Source organism: Tupaia chinensis, unplaced genomic scaffold, assembly GCF_000334495.1.
Source record: "Tupaia chinensis unplaced genomic scaffold, TupChi_1.0 Scaffold000706_1, whole genome shotgun sequence".
NCBI classification, from domain to species: Eukaryota; Metazoa; Chordata; class Mammalia; order Scandentia; family Tupaiidae; genus Tupaia; species Tupaia belangeri.
Window position 1 is genome coordinate 5527850 of NW_006160229.1, and position 6534 is coordinate 5534383.

Here is a 6534-nt window from a genome sequence, read left to right on the forward strand (position 1 = left end):
TAAATGCCTTTTGACCTAAGTGTTGCAGAAAACCAGACGCCGAGGAATGGAAAGCAACACTCAGAGAGATTGGGAGACCTGGTTATAATTATAATAATAATTATTATTATGGAATTGATACTCTGAATCTCTGGCCCCCACTGAGGGTTGAACATGGTCTTTTATGGGGGGAATTGGGAAAGGGGAGGTCTTGGGCTCAGAACTCACCCTACCAGCGTCAAAGGGAAGAGGCAGAGAAGTGGGAAGACTAATCTTTCAAGGTACTAATCTGTTCAAAGTACTAATCTATTCAAGGTACTAATCTATTCAAGGTTTTCAGGTTACCCTGTAGCTCCAGGGAGGGGCAGTAAGTTTGCTGGAGGGCAGAAACCTTAGATAACTATCAGCTCTGAATTATTCATGAATTCAAGGTCTCTCCATATTATAACCATTTCCTTTTTTGTAATTTATTCTACAGAGGTCCTCATATGTGTATGACATGATTTACATACAAGGTTATTTGTTGCAGCACGTTTTGTGACAGCAAAATATTAGAAAAATCTAAATATAAATCAGTAGGTCAGTGGTTAAATGATGTTAAACTCATACAATATCACACTGCAACTATAAAAAAGAATGAGAAATTGCTTTAAAAACTGGAGACAGAAAAAAATGGTAGACTTTACATACTGGAGACAGAAAAAAATGGTAGACTTTTCAATGTGTATATTTCTGTGTATTTTAAATTTGTACTGGGGCCAGCAGGTGATGCGGCAGTTACAGGCACTGGACTCCCCACATGGATGACCATGGTTCAAGTCCCGAACCTGGTGGCTTGCTTTCTTACTTTCTCTCTCTGTTCCTCTCTGGTCAAATAAAAATTAATTAATTAAATTAAATAATTCTTAAAAAATGTGTACCATGTAATGTGCCTTTACAAAAATAAATACAATTTTTAAAATGTGTGTTTATTAGTGCAGCAGGTGATATAGTGGTTAAGGCACTGGACTCCCATGTGGTTGACTACAGTTCAAGTCCCAGACCCCGAGGTTTGAAACTTGTGCTGGGTGCGTATGCGTACATGCCCAAAATCTGGAAAGGACAATAGAGAAGGGATTGCAGCATGGCCATCCCTCTTGGGGATGTCTGTCTTGCTTTCTGTCTCTCCAATGAGCACATGCACCCTATAGCAAAAATCTCTCAGCAACAACAACAAAAAATGTGTTTTTGTTTCTTGACCAGATATCAAAGAGTTTGTTCTATGTCATTCCTTATACCTACACTATACATTGCTTTGGCGCCTATTCAGTAGCTATAAATTTATTAAAAATAAATCTGAATTTTGAAGAGTAAAGATTTGTTAATATTTTTAAATCTCAAAACCATGGTTAATAAAAAACAAGTAACAGAGAAAAATATATACTATATAACCTGACATTTAATTTTTTCCATTTTATTTCCATTTAATTATTGTACATCTTTGAAGCATACAAAATGCATCTTCTTAGCATGGATACAATGAACATCAGTCCAGTCAAAGATATTACCATATATATCATCATTAACACAAAATCTTACACGTTTGAGTCTGTTAAATGTTTTTCTTCTCTTATTTCTTCCCCCCTTGATTTCCTCCCTCCCACACCCCACTGCCCTCCCTAAGGGAAGATTGTAGGCTATTGGCCAGAAATTTTACCACATAGAAAATTGGCTGAGTCTGAGGCTTTGCCATGAAAATCAAGATTGATGAAAATACAAACACATTTAAATTTAGCCACAGGCAATGATGGTAATGAATATAGGCAAACCGTCTCACTTATGATGAGTCATTAATCTCGACAATAGAAGTGTAAACAGGACCATAAGTAGAACCTCCGATTATCATCCTATGCCAAATGCACCAAATAGGGGTTAGTCATGACACATATTTATAACAAGGGATATTTTCTTTTTATTTTCTGCACCTTGTTCTGTGCAGGTTCATATTGATCATGAAAGAATGAACTTCTCTGATTTTTGCCAGATCGCTTTTGGTTTGTCATCTCTCTCTTGCTCTCTTTTGTTGTATTGTCCAGTTAAAGACATAATTATACCATACACATTATCATCAACAGATAATTTTCCATTTTTGTGTCTCTTAAATGTTTTGCTTCTTTATATTTCTCCTTGATTCACTTCCTCTCAACCTCACCCACTTCCCATTCTCCTCCCACACTATCTCTAATATCCTCAATTGTTCTCCATGCTTTTATACCTTCCAACCTTTCTGTTTCTGCCATAGAGTATAGACATTCGATATATATTAAGTGGGAACATACAATGCCTCTCTTTTATAGTCTGGCTTGCTTCACTCAGCAGTAAAAGTTTGTCATCTCTTTCCAGACAACTTTTTTTTTTTTTGAGGTTTTTGCTATAGGGCACCCGTGCTTGCCAGACAGACAGAGAGAGACAGAGAGATAGAAAGCGAGAAATCACCCCCCAGGGGGGATGGCCACGCCACAGTTCCTTCTCCTCCATTCTCCTCCCGGGATCTTGGGCACGCACGCACACGCGCCCGGCGTGAGTTTTAAGCCACCGGGTCCAGGACACGAACCATGGTAGACTACGTGGGAGCCCAGCAACATAGCCATTATGCTAACTGCTGGTTCCCAAAATTCAGTTTTTTCTGTTGCATACACCACCTAAAGATAATAATAATTTATGACTGATGGCATCACATCAACGTTATCACACTTTTAAAATGTTGCATGATCTTAAGAGTACATATAGCAATAGCACATTTATGCAAATATAACTTTGAAGGAGACTTAGCACTATTTTAATCAATTTATAACACTTCTCATATAAATTGATATATCAAATAAGCCTCTACAAGATGGGGAATACTTCCTTGAGGTTTTCCAAGGGCCCAACTGGAAACTCAACGTGAAATTTAGGTCGAAAACACTTAATTTAGAATTTGATCTTGAAGAAACCTGTCAAAGATATGAGAAAACTCATAACATTTGATCAAAACAGGATCATAGGTCACTAAGAAACAACAGTCATTTATTTAACCAAACTGATAATCAAAGTATTTTAGTATTAAATATTGTTTAGAAGTTTAACTTTAGGACCAGCAGTAGCATAATGGTTTCGTCACTGGACTCCCTTGTAGTCGACCGTGATTGGTATTCACTGGACGCATGTGTGCATGCCCAAAATCCTAAGAGGAGAATGGAGAAGGCATTGCAGTGTAACGATCCCTCCCCAGGTCGGGGGAGGGAGTGATTTCTCGCTTTCTGTCTCTCCGGCAAGTGCACACATCCTATAGCAACACGATATCTCTTTGAAAAAAAAAAAAAAAGTTTAACTTTTTTGTTCTCTCTTCCTGAGCACATATGTCCTATGGCAAAAACCTAAAAGTAAATAAATAAATAAATAAATTTAACCTTTTAAAGCTCAGTTTTCCTAAGGAATCAAAATTCAATAAACATAAATATGAAACACAGAAATTACCAAAACGTAAAGGAAAATCTTTTACAGTATGATTGTTTTTTACTAAGAGCAGATCAATAGTTTAAGAAAAACCCTTTGGTTTGTTTTGTCTTAGGTTTTTGCCATAGGGTGCATGCACTCACCAAAAGAGCCAGAGAGATAAACAGTGAAAGCACTAAGAAGGAAAGTGAGAAATCACCCCCTACACACACACCCAGGGATGGCCACACTGCAATCCTTTCTCTTTCATTCTCCTCTCAGGATTTTGGGCATACACACATGCCTGGTGTGAACTTCAAGCTTCTAGGTCCAGGACTTGAACCACAGCCTGCCATGTGAGAGTCCAGCGCCTTAACCACCATACCACCTGCTGGCCCCAAAACCTAGTTGTTTTAACATAAGGGGAAAACTAACACCTAGTTTAACATTTTGCAAAAACGACTTTTTAATTTGCTTATATTTTGTTGTTGTAGGGCATATGTGCTTGCCAGAGAGGGGAAAATGAGAAATGACCCTCCCCAACCGAGGGGAAGAGCCACACCACACTCACTTCTCCTCCATTCTTCTCTCAGGATTTTGGGCACACATACAAATGCACCCAGCATGATTTTCAAGCTGCTGGTCTGGGACTCAAACTGTGCAGATGTGGAATCCAGTGCCTTAACCTCCATGCCATTTGTTGCCCCAAAAGTCAATTTCTTCTTTTAAAGAAAATTCTAACCAATTTGCCATATACAGAATGGTTTTCATAAAATTATCCTTATCAATCCTTGTAACACCTTCTCAAATCCTTTAGAGCACAACTTGAACCTTCAACAGCATGCTTTAGACTTTCAGAATTTGTCCCTTCTTCCTTTCTTTTCCTTCTGAAATAACCCAGCCATTTTACTTCAGCACCAAAAGTTTACCACACAAAATTATTTCCTACACAAAAGTTGTGTTTGCTTTTTAAACCTTTTTTTAATAATAATAATAAAATGCATCTTCATAACTATAATTTTCTTTTCACATCTCTTTCCTTCTTACTTTTTTCACACTTTGTTTCTCTTTCCTTTAAAGATTCGCTTCTGGGGCCGGCAGGTGGCATGGTGGTTAAAGGTGCTGAATTCCCACATGGCCGACCGTGGTTCAAGTCCTGGACCTGGCAGCTTGCTTTCTCCCTCTCTCTCCCTCTCTCTCTCTCTCACTCTGTCCCTCTCTGGTCAAATTGAAATAAACAAATGAATAAATAATAAATAAAAATTTAAATAAAATAATTATTTTAAAAAAAAAGATTCACTTCTGGAAATAACCTTAAATAACTTCTGATTTAAACAAAAATTATTTCCTTATCTTGATGAAAGGATACATTTTTATGCCTCGCTTATTATTTATCTTATCAAAAGCCAGTCTACTTTTCTCTAATTTTGTATGTAAATAATAACCAGAATTTTTAACTCTTAGTAACCTTAATTCTCGGGAAGCAAGCAGTTTTGAATTGTCATATACCAATTGCTTATGAATATACATCTTATAATTTTTTTCAGGCTTTCGTATGATTTTATTTTCTCCCTTCAACCTTGATAATACGATATCCAAATTTTGTCTCAACTAGTGGGTCTGTAAACACAGGCTTATCCATCTCACTGACAGGCAAGGCGAATGCTGCTTCTAAAAAGGGTCCCACCATGGACCCTCTGGTCATCCAACTCAAGTCACCCCCTTGCTTGGCTTTATTTTCACTATATTGCGTGGCCACTTCATTGAATATATCATTCCAGACCTTAACGTTTCCATGGCTTCCGTAATTTTGCTGTGTTTTTCACATAGAATGTGTCTGACCTTTACTGCATTGCCTCCACCTTTGAGACCCTGAGCCTTCTTGTCAGCACTATCACTCCCAGATGCTACTTCCCCTTTATTCCCTTTTCCAGAACCACTTTTTCCTTTGGGCGGCATCTTCAAGACATGCCAATGAACATTCAACTGCTCCAGTGTCATATAAGCCCCCTCAGACCCTCCATATAATAATTTATAAAAAACATTTGCTTTCTTGACAGATTTTTCAATGTGAAGAAAACAAGCTTATTAGGAGGACCAGCAGTTAGTGTAATGGCTATGTCACTGGACTCCCATGTAGTCAACCGCGGTTCGCATCCCGGACCTGGTGGCTTAAAACTCACGCTGGGTGCGTGTGTGTGCATGCCCAAGATCCCAAGAGGAGAATGGAGGAGAAGGGATTGCGGTGTGGCCATCCCCCCTGGGGGGTGATTTCTCGCTTTCTGTCTCTCTGTCTCTCTGTCTGTCTAGCAAGTGCACGCGCCCTATAGCAAAAACCTCTCCAAAAAATTAATTAATTAGCTAAAAAAAAGAAAACAAGCTTATTGACTGACCCAATATCTTTTTTCTCTATGATTTAAAAAGCCAAAAGTGGAAAACTTTGTACTTCATGTTAATCAAAGTATTTTAACCTACTTAAATATGGCTCAAACATTCCATGAATATCCATCATTCAATTTCTCATAACATAACTTTGAAGCTCTCAAATGATATGAAAAGCCCATTTATAAACATCCAATTTACAATCACCTAATTCTCTTCTAAAACCATATGCTTCAGCCATCTGTGTAAACCAAGTTACCAGAAAAAGCTAGTTATTATTTTAAGTTATTTTTGTTGTTGTTAACCATTTTTCATAGCATGTTAAAGCTTCACCCTAAATTGATGATAACACAGAGAATGCAGCATTTTTTAAAAAAACTAAACCAACTTATGTAAAGGCACTCAATTTTTGTTGTCCATCTGTAACACTCACGTAAACACTTGCACAAGACCAAATGACGATGTTACCATCTACAAAAGGCCACAGATTACAAAAACTACACTCCAAATTCAAATGAAATTAATTTACCTTCTCACAGCACGCGAATGGTTTTCTCTTGAACAGAACTCAAATGAAAAAGGGCTTTGACTCTCCAGTTTGTGGTTTCACTTACCCAAAAGCAAGTGTCTACTCCAAACCTCTGTTCTTACTCCCACTAAGGCTGGTGGCAGATCTTGGCAGCAAGTACCCAAAAAGTCTCTGGAACCAAACTGGTA

The 6534-nt window shown here is 37.9% G+C and overlaps 1 pseudogene; it reads right to left on the reverse strand.

Moving 5' to 3' along the window:
- Nucleotides 1-4996: 4996 nt before the first annotated feature.
- LOC106736229 (peptidyl-prolyl cis-trans isomerase NIMA-interacting 4 pseudogene) lies at nt 4997-5394 on the reverse strand (annotated as a pseudogene).
- Between the last annotated feature and the right edge of the window lie 1140 nt (nt 5395-6534).